The sequence below is a fragment of the Lepidochelys olivacea genome (assembly GCF_965140295.1).
Source record: "Lepidochelys olivacea isolate rLepOli2 genome assembly, chromosome: 27".
Classification (NCBI taxonomy): domain Eukaryota; kingdom Metazoa; phylum Chordata; order Testudines; family Cheloniidae; genus Lepidochelys; species Lepidochelys olivacea.
The window spans coordinates 19,306,204-19,322,226 of record NC_140437.1 but is presented as its reverse complement, the minus strand read 5'-3'; the positions used below and the strand labels follow the sequence as shown (position 1 = coordinate 19,322,226).

Below are 16,023 nucleotides of genomic sequence, written 5' to 3'. Positions count from 1 at the left end.
GCAGAGCTACAAGTGTTATGAGTATGCTGGGGGCAATGCAGAACTTCTGTTCTCTCCATGGTCATGAGGGCAGGGAATGAACACTAGTCATAGACAATATCTCAGACAAAAAAAAAATCTTACTGACAAAAAGCTTTGAAAAACATGCACACAGAGGTAAGCATCCATCTGAGATATACATAACCAGGATCAAACCTTTGAATAGATGGAGTGTGGGATGAATGCCATTGCAGTACGAGGTGCACACTGACAGAGTGACAGAACCAGACTTTGGATGGAGGGGGCTTGAAATAACAAGATTGTTCTGTCATTTGTTGCCATGAACATGGAGAACTAATGGCAAAGAAATACTAAAAAATTTAAGCTAGCCTCAGCATTGAGCATGCAGCCACTATGCCTACCATGCTACTCCACATGAAATCCTAACTAAACATCAAATCTTCAACATTCTGTGATATAACAGAGATGGGACTTGGAAAAATTGTTCTCATTTCATCAAATGTCAAATGAATGTGAGTTATAATTTGGTCTCTTCTGACCATTGAGATCAATAGATTATAAGGCCAGAAGGAACCACTGTGACCATTTAGTCTAACCTCCTGTGTAATACAGGACATCGGACTTTCCTAAATTATTTCCTTTTGAACTAGAACAGATCTTTTAGCAAAGCATCTAATCTTGATTTAAAAATGTCCAGTGGTGGTTAATCCTTAACAAATTGTTCCAGTGATTCATTACCCTTGCTGTTAAAAATTTGTACTTCTTTCTAGGGTGAATTTGCCTAGCTTCAGCTTCCAACCGTTGGATCTTTTTACATCTTTGTCAGTTAGCTTGAAGAGCCCTCTATTAACAAATTTCTGTTTCTCATGTAGTTATTTGTGGACTGATCAAGTCACCCCAGCCTTGTTTTCGTTAAGCTAACTAGACTGAGCTCCTTGGGTCTTTCACTATAAGGCATCTTTTCCAATTCTTTAATCATTCTTGTGGCTCTTTGCATAAAGCTAGTAGAAATCAGGCTGTATAAGAGTGTGAAATTCGGTTCAAAGTCCCCAGTCTCTAAATAAATCTCCTTTGGAAATCTGAGTAAAATATCTGCTTTTAAAACATCATGATTTTTAATTTCTTAACACTCCAGCCCACTTCTACACACATATTGTCAGCAGCTGTGTCTATGATATCCTACAAAATCCAGGAATCACACTTACCTGTCAGGAGACAGATTCTCCAACACTCTCAGCTGTAGCAATCTATCCAGGTATAACTTACTGTAACACTTGGTGCTCTCAGCCAGGACAGATAGGATATGTTTTAACAGTAGCCACTGGTATCAAAGGTTATTAACTGCTGTCTTGTGACTGGGGCACCAGGTTTTGTATAACCCTGATCCAAGCCATGTGTTCCCCCCACATTCCGACCCTTCACCCAGATCTCCGTGTTCCTGTGAACTTCTATCTCCTGCCCCCGCCTCACTAGCTTAGCCAGTCAGAACTGTACAAAACTCCCGGCCCCTGGGGCATCTCCACTGAATTTACTAGAAACTTACTCATAAAACTACTGAGAGCATACTGTTCCATCTTCAGTACATTTTACATGTATCTGTTGCTCACTTATTTAGAAAAGAGCCTGAGTTTTAACTTCACAGTCATTTTAACCAGAAATACATGATTCACTTGACAGGCACAGAAAAGCTCAGCTGAACCTAGTGGCCTCATTGAAAATTCTGCTCAGACAAACCCTGAAAATGTAGAAAAGTGGAATCATAAATCTGATTCTGACAATATACAACAGAGCTTTTTAACCAAACACAAATCAGAGTGTGACACACACACACTCATTCACTCCAGGAGCTCACTACCCAGATAGTGTATGAACAGGGAAGCTTCTTTTGTGTGCACTTATCATTAATGTTTCAAATGTATCATTTCCAGGGCAACATCCTTGCTATTTACCATCTATTTTGTGTAGTAAATATTACTGTCAGTTTTGTTAAGTGAAATTGTAGATGCCAAATACAGTATTTTGCTGAGGATAAGGTTTGTGTATCCAAAATGCTATCAAGTGCGTTAGAATGATGATGTATTTGAATCTCTTTCTTCTTAGTCAGATCTGTTCCTGAAAGTGGCCTGGCACTGCACCAATTCAGTCATTTGTTGTCATAAGGCCACAGGACAAGACAGGCTAACATCACCCTTCCTAGGGGCTGCCCAGAGTTCCGAGTTCTGATCTATCGGATCTAAGACATCTACCACAGTATCTAAGTGAGACAAGGTAGGTGAGATAATATCTTTTATTGGACCAACTTCTGTTCGTGAAAGAGACACGCTTTTGAATTTACACAGGGCTCTATTAGGGTTGCCAACTTTCTAATTGCACAAAATCAAACACCCTGCCCCACCCTTTCCCAAGGCCCTGCTTCTGCCCTGCCCCTTCTCTGATACCCCAGCCACTGCTCGCTCCATCCCACCTCCCTCCATTGCTCACTCTTCCCCACCCTCACTCACTTTCACAGGGCTGGGGCAGGGGGTTTGAGTGCTGGAGATGGGTGAGGGATCCAGCTGGGTGTGAGGGCTCTAGCGTGAGGCTGGGGATGAGGGGTTTGGGGTATGGGAGAGGGCTCTGGGTTGGGGCAGGGGGTTGGGGTGTGAGGGGGTTGCAGGGTGCGGGCTCTGGGAGAGAGTTTGGGTGCAGGAGGGGACTCCAGGCTGTGGCAGGGGTTGGAGTGTGGGAGGGGACTCTGGGCTGGGTCAGGGGGTTGGGGTACGGCAGGGGGTGCAGGGTCCCAGCAGCACTTACCACGGCTCCCAGGAAGCAACCACCAGGTCCCTGTAGCCCCTAGGAGCATGGGTGGCCAGGGAGGCTCCATGCGCTGCCCTCGCACCCACAGTGCCGCCTCCACAGCTCCCATTGGTCACTGTTCCTGGCCAGTGGGAGCTACTTAGCCGGCACTTGGGGTGCAGGCAGTGCGCGGTGCCTCCCATGCACCTAGGGGCTGCAGGGACCTGGCGGCAGCTTCTGGGAGCCACATAGAGCCAGGGAAGGCATGGCATCTGCCTTAGCCCCTGGTCCCTGCTGCCCACCAACTGGATGTTTACCACCGACCGGAGCCGCCAGGGTCCCTTTTCGACCAGGCGTTCTGGTCGAAAACCAGATGCCTGGCAACCCTAGGCTGTATCTGAGTGCTCATCTTAAGATACTGGAATTTGGCTGGTAAAGCTAAGTATCAAAACGGCTGGAGATTGTGGGGAATGAATCTACAAATGAATGTGTAACTTCTCCTTTATAGTGTTTTTACTGTTTAATAGCTGGTTTTATGTATCCTACTATGTAAACCCACCCTCGTGCCGTAGGCTTCAGAATCCCAGCCTAAACCACAACTTCTAACCACTGTCTACACAGCTATTTTTAGGGCGCTATCATGAGCCCACTACCCCAAGTCTGTTGACCTGGGCTGGGACACTCATTCCCTCTCACTGCAAAATGCTTGTAGACATATCCAGAGGGTCCTAGTGTAGAGCACAGGCTGCTCCTGATGGTATGTAAGTCACATCCTGTAGTTGCAGAAGAAAAATTCCTATGATTTCATCTTTATTTAGCCTTATACTTTTTAGAACTTCAGATAATTTCTCCTGTAGTAACTAGGAAGCTATAAATCGCCCCTTTATGTGTGAGAAAAATCAATTGTTATTTGACATTTTACCTTAATATTACCAACTTCCTTCAACTGCAATAAAGAATCCATCTGCTTTTTATTTTACAGGCAATTAGTAAGTCACCTTTTTTTAATTTCTTCACATTTACTATCAAACTAACTCTAGAATTAAAAGAGAAAAGCTGTTTTATGGCACTGAACTTATTGAATAGGATGGATTTATCTGTAACCCTCTAGGTACCAACATTTATTAATTGCTTTTATTGATCCAGGTGAGCTTTTTAACCCTTAACAAAAATACAGACATCACTGGCCCAACATTAGGAAAATCTAACAACACAGGATTTTCCTTGCACAATTCTGAACAGAGCACATTTTAGGAGACTAGCAGCACTAGATAGACTCGGCATGATGCTACACAAGCTTCCCAAATATGGCTCTGCCAATGCTGCTCAATCCCCACTTCCAGCCCTGCTACAGCATCCAGAAGGACACAAAGCACTTTACCAACTGATTTACAAACTTTAGTCCCAGTGCTGAACTGGGGGCTCCATGCAGACACCAGGGTATCCCTGCACAAAACAATTAGGAGCAAGGCCCGTATCTGTAGGAATTACGTGTCTGACTGCTGAAATGCAGCCACCTCTGGTAGAAGCTGTTAAATAATGCATACTGAATAGTAACACCTCACAATAATTTAGAACGGAAACTGAAGAAGAATCCTGTATCTGGTTGAACTTGCAGGGGAAAGTTTAGGTAGCTGAACCAAGATTCCATTGTGCTAGGTACTGCTAGCCAGTCCTTGGGATCCTACATACAGCTCTGCTGATACCCCTCAATCCCAACCTACAGCCTCTCCTGCTATTCCCTGTGTTTGTGTTGTGAATAAACCTCCATGATGGTATGCTGATAACATCAAACTCTCTTTGTTTGTGACCAGCTTGCCTTCTCTGAAATCCGTTATCCCTCCCCATCTAGACCATCCAGAGACGCCCTGACAAAATTACCTTCCTTGCTCGCTGATCTGACCATGTCACTGTACTGTTTGGTTCACACCTTACCATCTTTATCAAGTTTCTGTACTAGTTATTAGAGCTGCTTGGGTAATGGCTTTTGTTTCCATAGAAAATTTCAGTAAAAATGTTTTCAACAAAATTTTCCACCAGAATTTTCAGGTTTTCATCAAAAAGCAAATTTTTTTCAGCAACTGAAAAATTTCAGTTAAAAATTTGTCAGCTTCTGTTTGTTTTCCAATAAAAAGTTGAAAAAATTTAATTTGCCACTTAGCAAGATGCCACCATAACTCAAATTCTGGCCTGGCTCTAACGACAAACTTCATTTTGAGTTAAAAAGCACAGCGGCACTTAACCCCACAAAGGGAATGCTTGGCAGGGGGAATATCAACAAGACTGTTGGCATTTCCTGCATACTCTACCTCTAGAATATGCTCTGTTAAATACTGAATCCATAATCTTGGTATAGCAAGGCTCCTACAGCACGTACAACAGCAAAGAGCCTTTCAAATCCACTCATCCTCCGGCCACTTTCTGCTGTGTTCTAATGAGGCCCTTGATAATAGTTATAATTTTCAGTGGGGTTGAGGGCCAAGGTGAAGCAGATTTATATGAGAGGTGGCTGTATAAATAATCTTCATGGGTTAGTATTATACATTTAATTCCATCTGCCTATTTTGCCAGGAATACACGAATATTTCAGATCTTCATTTCAAAAATGATTTATCGCCAGTTGCAGCTTTAATGTAAGTGACCCGTATGTCTCATTAATCAGATTTAGTTTTATGGTGTAAAGATTCCTTCTTCATTTCACCTGATCTTATCTCCTTGGGCCCGAGGATTTTTTTTTCTTGGATTAAGATCCATTTCACACCTAAGACTTTAAAATTCTAGTTTCCGTGGTTCTTTCAATCCACCTTGCTCAATCTTCTGTCCTTATGGAAAAAAGGGCCCATAACAATATCTCCCCTACTTTCATCCAACTCTTACCCCCTTTAAAAAAAAAAAGAACAATTTCTAAATGGGAAGTTTCCTCCAGAATTCACTTGTTTAGAAGGCTGACCTGAACCTAGCCTCACTGAGGGCACAATAAAAGCTAATAATACTAGAGACAGCATGGCCTTATAACTCCTGAAAAAACACTCCAAGCATGATACCAGTGCATAATAACATCTGCTCTTACAGTAATGGAATAATGTTCACAGCCAACAGATTCATAGAATCATAGGACTGGAAGGGACCTCTAGAGGTCTTCTAGTCCAGAGCCCTGCACTCAAGGCAGGACTAAATATTATCTAGGAGAGCTGTGCCTGCTCTTTGGCTTGAGGGGCACTGACAGGCCAAAGTCATTCTTCTGCTCTGGCAGCCCTAGTCTTTAACTCACCTCCGAGCCCCGACTTGCTGCATGGCTGCTATTATTACTAACAAGCACCTTGCAATTTGATCCAAGAGGCTGGGAATGGAATTCCCCAGGTGCCCCATTGAATCCATTCAGTGGACCCTTGTCTGTGAAATGTGTGAGAAAGAGTATGAATGTGAGTGTCAGATAGAGAGAGATGGGTCAGGAGGTCTCAGCCAAATTACTATATGCTACATCACAAAAACTGTATGTTGTGAGCTCAAATATCCCTGAATTGGCCCCATCTGCTGTGAATGTGAACATCAGCTGTTTATAAATTACAACAAAGACCTTCAATTTTAAACACAGAGCTAACAGAGATTTTACTCCTTTTTATTTGAATAAAATCCTGTAGCAGCAGCAGCATTAAAGCCCTTATGCTACAAGTGCTAGTTTGGTTTTGTTGGGAGACATTTTACAACTTTACCGATAATATTGTTTCTCTGATTTTTAGTAGAATGGAGCCCACCAGTGTGGACCGCGCTGATATTGAACTCCTACATGCTGCCAGTAGAGGGAGTAACTTCTCTATTAACAAACCACAATTCCTTTACAGCAACACTGGAGAAGTAGGTGTAAAAGGACCGAACTATATCCTTATTGCTCTGGCTCTGTGGCTCTTAGATTAAATGAGCTTTGTGTTCTCAGCAGAGTTTCTTAGAGCAATGACACACACAGAATATGGGCTGGCCTCAGAGCTTGGAGTTCAGTGGTGTACTGCTAACCCCAACACTATTGCCAACCCCAACAATACAAAAATCATGAGATTTTTTAAAATAATTCATTTTTATTTCTTTTAATTTGCCTTCTGGTTGTTGAGCTTTTAGGGGGTCGCTTTTTCCAGCTTTTCTCTGCAACCATGAAGGCTCGACACTTTTTTAATGAAAGCCAAGATTATCATTTAGTATGGCTCCAGGAGGTTGGGCTTTAAGAAAAACACCAAATATTGTGAGACTCATGATAAAATGAGATGGCAACAATGCTCCAGTGGCTGTCCACAGCCCTTGTGCCTCTTATCTCTACTTCAAATGTAAGATCCTGGGGGCACATTTGTGACTCTGGAGAAATAATATATACTAATTATTTTGAGTGAAATTCACCATTATACAGATGGGCAGCACAAAGTCTAAGGGACTTCAGTGGTGTATATGCCTTCTTTTAGCCCTCAGCAAAGGCTGAATTTTAGCTCCTCTGGAAATCCCTACTGGATGTATGTTTATTTGCATTTAGTTCAACCAGTTCCTGCAGACAGGATTATGTTGGATAATGGCAGCAGATGAGCTCTTAAATACAGATCTTGATTAAATACAAATATCTCTAGCACTAAAAAAAGAGGGGATGAAACAGGACAAGGAGATCATCAATTGGCAGATTTTTCTCTAAACTGATTTTTTCCTGTTTTTCCCCAAGATGCTTCATTCTCTTTGCATGCACATACACACAAAATGCACATGTAATGCATGGCCACCCCCCTTCCCAAAATATGTGTGTATTGTATGTGTGTAAATAGATGTAGATTTGTTAATCTACAAAAAGTGGCTTGAAGAGGTTGAACATTCTGTTCCCAGCTGCTCCTTGGGGATGCTGTGGTTCCTGTTTCTTTAGTGTGGTCTGATGCAAACAGCAGATGAGCGTTAAAATCTGCCAAAAGCTGAGCTAATTTTGTATTTTTTAATAAATTTGCCCACCATAAATGCTTAACTCCTCATCTGCTGATCCTAAAAATCTGCCTGTTGCTACACAGACTCAGGAGCCTCCTGACCAGGACCCATATTCAGTGATGTTCAGCTCTTACTCTCAGTCTTAATTGGCACAAGCAATGTCAATGTAGATTGCAATATGCTGCAATAAAATGTGTTTGTCAAATGGTCTCCTGCTTCTAAGAATAAAGGTGAAACCAAGACTTCGCTTGCTATTATGGCCTTCCAGGGGAAGGGGATTCCTAATCTTTACAAGGTAGTAGGCCTTAAATCCAAAAGGAAATTGAAATAATAGAGACAAAGTTAAAATGTGAGAAATGGTATCTAGACTTGTAAGCAGAGATCTTTGTTCCCTTAGCTCCCAGCCACTGATGCTGTTGAACACACTTGCTTCCTGCAGTCACTGGATCTGAAGCCAGGGGTAACGTACTTTCTCTCTTATGTTCCTATTAGTTTCTTAACGACAGAAGAAAATGGCAAGCTTTAAAGGCAAATAAAGCACAGGCACAACTCCAGGTGGTTATAAGCAGAGCCAAGGAAAGGGCACAGAGGGCATGCAGATCCAGCTAGAATATTGCATGAGTCTAAGAATAATTACACTGCAGTAAACACAATTTAACCAAATGACCCATATCCAGCCTTACAGGTAATGGATCAGATCTTCTTCTAGTGTAAATTAGTGCAGCTCCACTGACTTTAAGGGAGTTTTGTCAATTTGTAAGTGTAGGGAATTTGGCTTAATGACTTTTATTATGGAAAAAAGAATGCATGGATGCCAGCTTCTCTGCTATAGACTCCCTTTTCACAGCCCAAATAGCATTATTCACTTATCCATCTGCCAGAGCCATGAGTTTTTATGTCATCACCACATTTCATCCCTTATTAAATGGTTTTTGTTATGAGGAGCTGGGGTAATTCTTGCCGCAACACATTAATATTTGTAACCCAGAATAATAGAAATTTAGGGCTAAAAGGGACTTCAAGATGTCAAGTCCAGCCCTTTGCACCATGACGGGGCCAAATAAACCTAGACTATCCTGACAGGTTCATCCAACCTGTTCTTAAAAATCTCCAGGGATGGGGATTCTACCACCTTCCTTGGAAGCCTGTTCCAGAGCTTAACTATCATTAGAGTTAGAAAGATTTTCCTAATATCTCACCTAAATCTCCCTTCTTGCAGATTATGCCCATTACTTCTTGTCCTACCTTCATTAGACATGGAGAACAATTGATCACTGTCCTCTTTATAACAGCCCTGAATATATTTGAAGTGTGTTAGCAGCCCCACCCCCCAGTCTTCTTTTCTCAAGACTAAACGTGCCCAGTTTTTTAACCTTTCCTCATAGGACAGGTTTTCTAACCCTTGTATCATTCTGTTGCTCTCCTCTGGACTCTCTCCAATTTGTCCACATCTTTCCAAAAAGGTGGGGCCAAAATTGGACATAGTACTCCAGCAGAGGCTCACCAGTGCCGAGTAGAGTGGGAAAATTACCTCCTGTGCCTTACATATGACACTCCTGTTGATACACACACACACCCCGATATGATATTAGTATCTTTTTTGCAGCTGCATCACATTCTTGACTCATATTCAGTTTGTGATCCATTATAACCCCCAGATCCTTTTTAGCAGTACTGCCACCTGGCCAGATATCCCCCATTTTGTGAATGTGCATTTGATTTTATAATAATTTCATCTAGAGCACAGGTCCCTAGTTTACTTATGAGAATGTCATGTGGGACTGTTTCAGAAGCCTGACTAAAATCAACATATATCACATCTGCTGCTTCCTCCCATCCACTAGGCCAGTAACCCTGTCAAAGAAGGAAATTAAGTTGTTTGGCCTGATTTGTTCTTGACAAACCCATGTTGGCTATTCCTTATAACTCTATCATTCTCCAGGTGCTTACAAATTGATTATTTAATAATTTGTTCCAGTATCTTTCCATGTATTGAAGTTAGGCTGACTCTTTGTTCCTCTTTTTAATGACAGATACTCTCTTGTTCTTCTCCAGACGTAACAGAAAATGACCAAATGGAGGTGACTTTGGTAATTTACTCCATATAATAATTAATAAAATTTAATTTGTGTAATAATGAAGCACTCATTCTTACAGATGGGACCGTCACCTAACTCATGTCTAGTGTGATTCCATTGAGTCCAGTAAAATTATAGCAAGGATTAATTTTACCAGTAGTGTCTATCCCACCATTACCCAAAACTCCCAATCCTTTGGGCTGAAAACCTAATAGTAATAAAAACAGCAATATGATGCCCATGTCTCTCTCAGAGAGTTAAAATCTTGCAGCACTTTCACTGTACAATGTGATTGTGATGCTTCCAACTAATGTTTCTTTTTCCCCCCATACAGAATTATCTTCCTTTTAATATTTTCCCCAAGTTATAACAAATTATATTTATGGTCCCCCTCTTTTCCACTGCTGATCCTATCTGTCCTTAAGATAAATTGTCATATCAGTTGCTCTGAACACAGTTTGGTGTTTCCTGTACCCGAAACTGTTTTCCCACTACTATAAAGCCATCAAATCTAATTAATACCGGAAATATTGACTTAGTTCTAAGAGAAACATTATCATTAAATTAGAATTCTTGAGATAGTGATGTCAGCTCCCAGCTGCAGAGCGAGTCAGACATTAAACCTCAGTAAAGTCTCAAATGAAGCTACTGAATAAAGACCATGGAGAAGGAAAAAGCTCCATGGCTCTGCAGAGGGGTTTAACTGCACAGCTCCCACTGACTTTAATACGGAGCCTGTGGACTTTAATGACTCCCACTGACTTTAATGGGAGTTGTGTGGCTAAAACCACACACAATGCTTTGAAAATTTAGTGGGGAACTAAAGAAATTTAAAGAGCCTGAAAATCCAAGCAGGAGAAGAGGGATAAAAGTAGAAGATAGAAGAATAAATTGGATGGATGGCAGAGAAGTGGGGGATGAAGGGAGAATGTGAGAGAAGCAGTGAGCAAGAGACGCTATTTAAATGTTCTACTTTGTATTGTTAGACTGAGAACACTAGCAGAGAATAAGGGGGATCATTACCTCTTCCTCCTCTTCAAAGTTGTCAAGAATGAGTATGATCTCCCAGCTCCACCGTTCAGTTGTAGTTTAGAAAATGAAATGAAGATTGGGAAAAGTGAGATTCTATAACAAGTGTCTCAGAATATGACATTTTGTGCTTCCCTCAGTGCTGTGACATTTCAAAGGGGCTCCATCTCTGTCTGTGCTAATAGTGCTGCATCTTCTGGTTAACCAAGGGAAAGAAAGTGTTTTCAAGAACTAACGTTTTAATTGCAGAAATTGAGGAATTCAAAGGGATCTGCTACCTGTTCACTTTAAAAAAGCACCCTTCTTCTCTATTTCACTCCTAAAACAGGACTTTCTCACTCTGTTTAACAAAGACCCGTGTAGAGCTGGTCAAATAGCAAATGAACCGATTTATGCTTGTTTTCATAAATAAAAGTGCTGAGTTTTGCTAACTTTGATTTCAGGAGACTTTTTTATTATTTACAGATTCAGACATCCAGGGAAAATGGGGGGAATGTCTGAGAAGCCTCAAAGTTTCACAAAATGGAGCATATTTCTTTTTAGGCAGGAGCATGATTCATTATTAGTTATTCTGCAATTTAAATATTTCACCATCAAATCAGGCAGCAGAATATACCCTGTGACTTAGGTGAGCAATAACTTCACATAAATAGTGAAACAGCAAAGCAAACAACCCCTAATCTGAAAACTATTTGTTCAAACTGTACAGAAACTGCTAATGAATTACAAATACATTAGGAGAAAAGCAGGCTTGGTTTGTAAATGATTCACTACCCGGAAAGGGGCTAAATGTGTAACAAATATGACTCATTAATAAATACTATGCCCAACTCTAGATGAGGACAAAGAGGAAAGGGGACTTAAGATACATATTCCATTTTAAAAAAAAGCAATTTAGGCCAGCTGACCAATAAGGCAAACCCTCTTAGTGTATATAATAAAGGTGTAACACTCTATGGCATTGGGAGGAGAGGAAATTTACTGCCCAGCTTCAGTCATCTGAACTAGATGAGGGTTCCAAAGCCCAGTGCCACTGTAATGTGACAGGCATCTGAACCCATCAACACCAGCGGTTATTGTTACAGTATCCAGTTCCCAGTAAGTCCATAGCAATGAGAATTTGCTGAACAATGCCACTTCCAGCAATGCCAGATGCTGCATTAACATTCTGAGTCTTTATTTTTAACTAACAAATCATTTCTGTGAAATAAGACAGTGTATCAAAAATGATGAGTGGGGCAGCACAAAATTCCCACTGACCATCAAACCAGTTCTTTCAAATAATCTGTTACAAAGCAGATGTTTTCTTTAAAACACTCAATATACAGCTTTGCAGAATACAATATTAACAGTAGGAATTGACCAGATGAGAATGAGGTGTACATCTGGGTGCAGCTGGATGGTATTCCAGTGTTAATGATCATTAAATTATCCAGATCTTTTTTAAAAATGCAGCCACAATATTTACCAATATGAGGCAGTGAATTCCACAGATTCCTTTGATCAATTATATATTTTCTGCCCCTTCAGTGTCTTCTTGCTCCTGATAGTGCAGTGTGCTAAGGAAGCACTAGCTATGTGGATATTCCCAGCTCCAGAGATCCCTGCTGCTCACCATGAGATGAGAAAGGGATCAAGAGTGCTGCAGTATGCGACAAAGCAGGGGCAAATCTCTAGCCTGAACAGTTAGTGATAAGGCAGAAGTTTAGCTTAATCTATTTCTGAGCTCTGTGGCTGGAGTGTAAGAATTATTTCATATGGTATCTCTTGAATAAGGACAAATCCTCATCTGCTCCCAGTAACAAATATCCTTATCCTTTTAAGCCAAAAATGGAACAAACTAAATGATTCTAAACACAAGAATAAATAAATCCGGATGAATTTTATATATGAAAATACAGTCAACAACAGATAATAGGGAATAGAAGGATTTGCTTTAAGCTGTAATGTGTTCATTTGACAAAACTCTCTGAGACTAAAAGCATTAAATGACCCTTTAAACCATAGACAGTCATTGCGCCACATCAGACTTTTAAAGTCCTGTACCCTGGGACCTTCTCAGCAGCTTAATGTCACTGAAGTTACACATCACGCATTCATCTCTGCTGGAAACATACCTATGAACTGATTAGAAAATTCTGTTCTTGGGAGTTTGGGGAGGCACGGGGTGGTGATGAGATGCATCTTGATGATATGATACCAATATTACAAAATAGCTGTCATTGTCTTTGTACATTTATCTTACTACCTACATTCACATTCTCTTCCCTTCAAAACCTAATATTCCCCATTAATTTGCTGCAAATACCAGCCTTTGAAATTGGACTAATTTGTCACATGGGATTACAGCGAAAGGCGAGTTAATGTTTCCTGACATTTTGCCCAATATCTAATGTCTTTTTGCATTGCTCTTTAACCACACAGCTATTTAACTTTCATTGCTAAGAGATCATTTTCCCCTTCTATGTACATTGCCTCTATTAGTCCCAGCTTTACACTTTTCTCTCTTCTTATATTCCTTAAGGATGCTGAGATAACTATTAAAATGATAGATAGATCCAAAGAGCCCATCTTTGGCCTTGGTATTTCCTCTTTAAAGCTCCCTTACCCCACCTCATCTCTTCTCTGTGGCCTGGCCCCCTCTTCCGTGCAGGCTGTGCTCTCTGTTTCTCTCCCTCAGACAGTTCCTTTTATCCACTGTTCTGCAGGGGAGCTTCCCTACTATGGCCCCACTTGGTTTCCTTTAGGCCCCAATTCAGTAAAGCACTTAAGTACCTGAGTCTCATTCACTTCAATGGGATTTAACTTCATGCTTAAGAGATTTGCTGAATCTGTGACTTACTTCCCCCCTCTTCTCTAGCACTGCTCACGCTGCCTGTGTGTTCAGTCCCTTTCCCTGATCTTTTGTCTGGCTTATCTATTTCTACTGTAAACCCTTCAGGGCAGAGAACTGTCTCTCATTCTCTGTTTGTGCAGGGCCTGTACAATGTGGCACCATTGTTGGTTGACTCCTATGCACTACTATAATAAACTTGACAAATTTAAAAAAAAAAAAAGCCAGGTTATGCAGCATGTCAGTCATTCGAGCTTGACTTGACTTGACTTGGCTTGACTTGACTTGGCTTGACTGATCACATACCATACAATGGCAATGCAAGGTTGTGACAATCCACCCTTCCTCTGTGGATATCATGGTGAACTGAAGACCCTGAACTATTCATTTATAAATTAGTCTTAGATTTTTATAACTGCTTAGGGTGGTTTTGTTCCTTAACACTGAAATAAATGCTTTTTGGTCTATTGGAGAAAGGTGTGTGATTGGTGATTAGCGCATGCTACCAGGCGTCAGGATTCCTGGGATTTTTCCCCCATCTATGACTCACTGCATGACCTTGAATGAGCTACTTAGTCGCTCTGTGTCTCAGTTTCCCCACCTGTCAAATACTGATTTACTGAGTTTGGAGTTTTAATTCATTCCGTGTTTGTACAGCGCTGTGAGCTCCTCAGATACAAAAGATTCCACAGAAGAGCAAACGAGTATTATTCCTCATTAGAATCCTCAACTCTCCACTGCAGAATAGAGGGGAACTGGAGCAAGGGGTTTTATTTGGAGAAAGGGATTATGGAAACCCTGCCTCGGACTTTTCTATGTCTGTCACTAAGGTAAAGTTTTAGCTAGAGAATTTCCTATTGCCCGAGGGAATCCCCATCTGCTTTGGCATTAACATCAAACCTCTAGAACATCCCCTAATTTATACGCTTTTCAGTAGGTTAAACTCTAAACTCTCAAATAGCCGTATCACTCTGGACTTTCCCATTATCTGTGAGACAGCCTCTGGGCCAAGAAACAAGCTGTGCTCACCTTAGGGAAGGTGAGTTGCCTTGGGGAGAGAGGAGCACTGGCGGGGGAGTGTATGAGGGTATGTATGAGTGTATGCTCATAGAAGGAGCTGAGAGTCTCTGAGAAGCTGTGAGGTCTCGAGGGCATCATTAAAAAGCCCTGCCTTCGACAGGGAAGGGGCTGCAGAGGCGAGCATATTGTACTGCAACTCAGACTCACCACTGGCTTCCACTCCTCTGCTGGGACAACACAGGCATTGTTCCAGGCAGCTGTACCTATTGGAAACCATTCCACGCAGTTCCGTTTCCTACCACAGGATGTCCCTGCTGGAGCTCACTTCAAGTTTAGCCCTTTTTGCACCGTATGCTAAAGTCATTCTTGCTAAAAAAGATTTGCTGCAAACATGGAAATTCACTTTTTACAGAATTCCTATTGACTTGAATGGCACCGGCCAATGGAGCCCAGAGGCCCAGCTGTCTTGACACCAGATGTGGATTAAAAAATGCCCCAGATTCAATTTCAATATTTTCAATCACTATTTAACTCTTTTTGTGCCTTGCTGTAAAGTCCTAATCATGTTTGAACCAGGTGAGTACTTGATATTCTGCCACATTAAATTAACCCTGTCAGCAGCGCTGTGCAGAACCACTATAAAGCCCCATTTGATGGAGCTGTGAAAAATGTGTTGACTTTGTGTCAGATTTTCTCCCTTTTTCCACAATACAGAAAAGCCATTCTTCTCAGGTGCAAACTCCCTATGTATCAGCTGAGTGTCCACTTTCATTTTCCCAAGGCTTTGCTTGCTCCAAAATACCATGCACTAGCTGCTGTAGGAAGTGCTCTCAAAGACATGGGGAAGAGCGCTGTGTAGCTCGAATGCTTGTCTCTCTCACCAACAGAAGTTGGTCCAATAAAAGATATTCCCTCATGCACCTTGTCTCTTCCAGAGACTTGAAAGTCTGCTTTCCAAAGTTGAATGAATAGTATAGAAACAGGAACTCAGTCATAATCCTGCTGAAATGATGGCATTTCAAAAGCCCCACAGTGCTCCCTTCAGACAACCAGCCTTGGGCCTGCTCAATGAAACAGCTCAGAGAATCGTGACCAGTTTCAGGGACTGCTCCACATTTCAGGCTTCTGGGTAAAGGTCCTGAGATGCAGCGCCATTCTGGTCAAATAAACAGAGTACAGTTTTTTAAAAAATTCAAAATACAAAGGAAACAATCTGAAAATTATGTGGAAAGGACAATTCTTCATGAGGTGAGGAGACACTAAAAGGCCTGTATGATATTCATGCTCCTTTTTTATATAAAAACAAGATGACTTTCCAATCTATTGCCTCAGAAAAATCCA

General features: G+C 41.4%; 1 long non-coding RNA gene across 1 annotated transcript; it reads left to right on the top strand.

Moving 5' to 3' along the window:
• The first annotated feature begins 6,540 nt into the window (after positions 1-6,540).
• On the top strand, positions 6,541-9,803 carry LOC311513722. The gene is made up of 3 exons (XR_014709774.1): positions 6,541-6,630; positions 8,120-8,182; positions 9,756-9,803. It is a non-coding gene; the product is annotated as an uncharacterized lncRNA (long non-coding RNA).
• Positions 9,804-16,023: the final 6,220 nt, after the last annotated feature.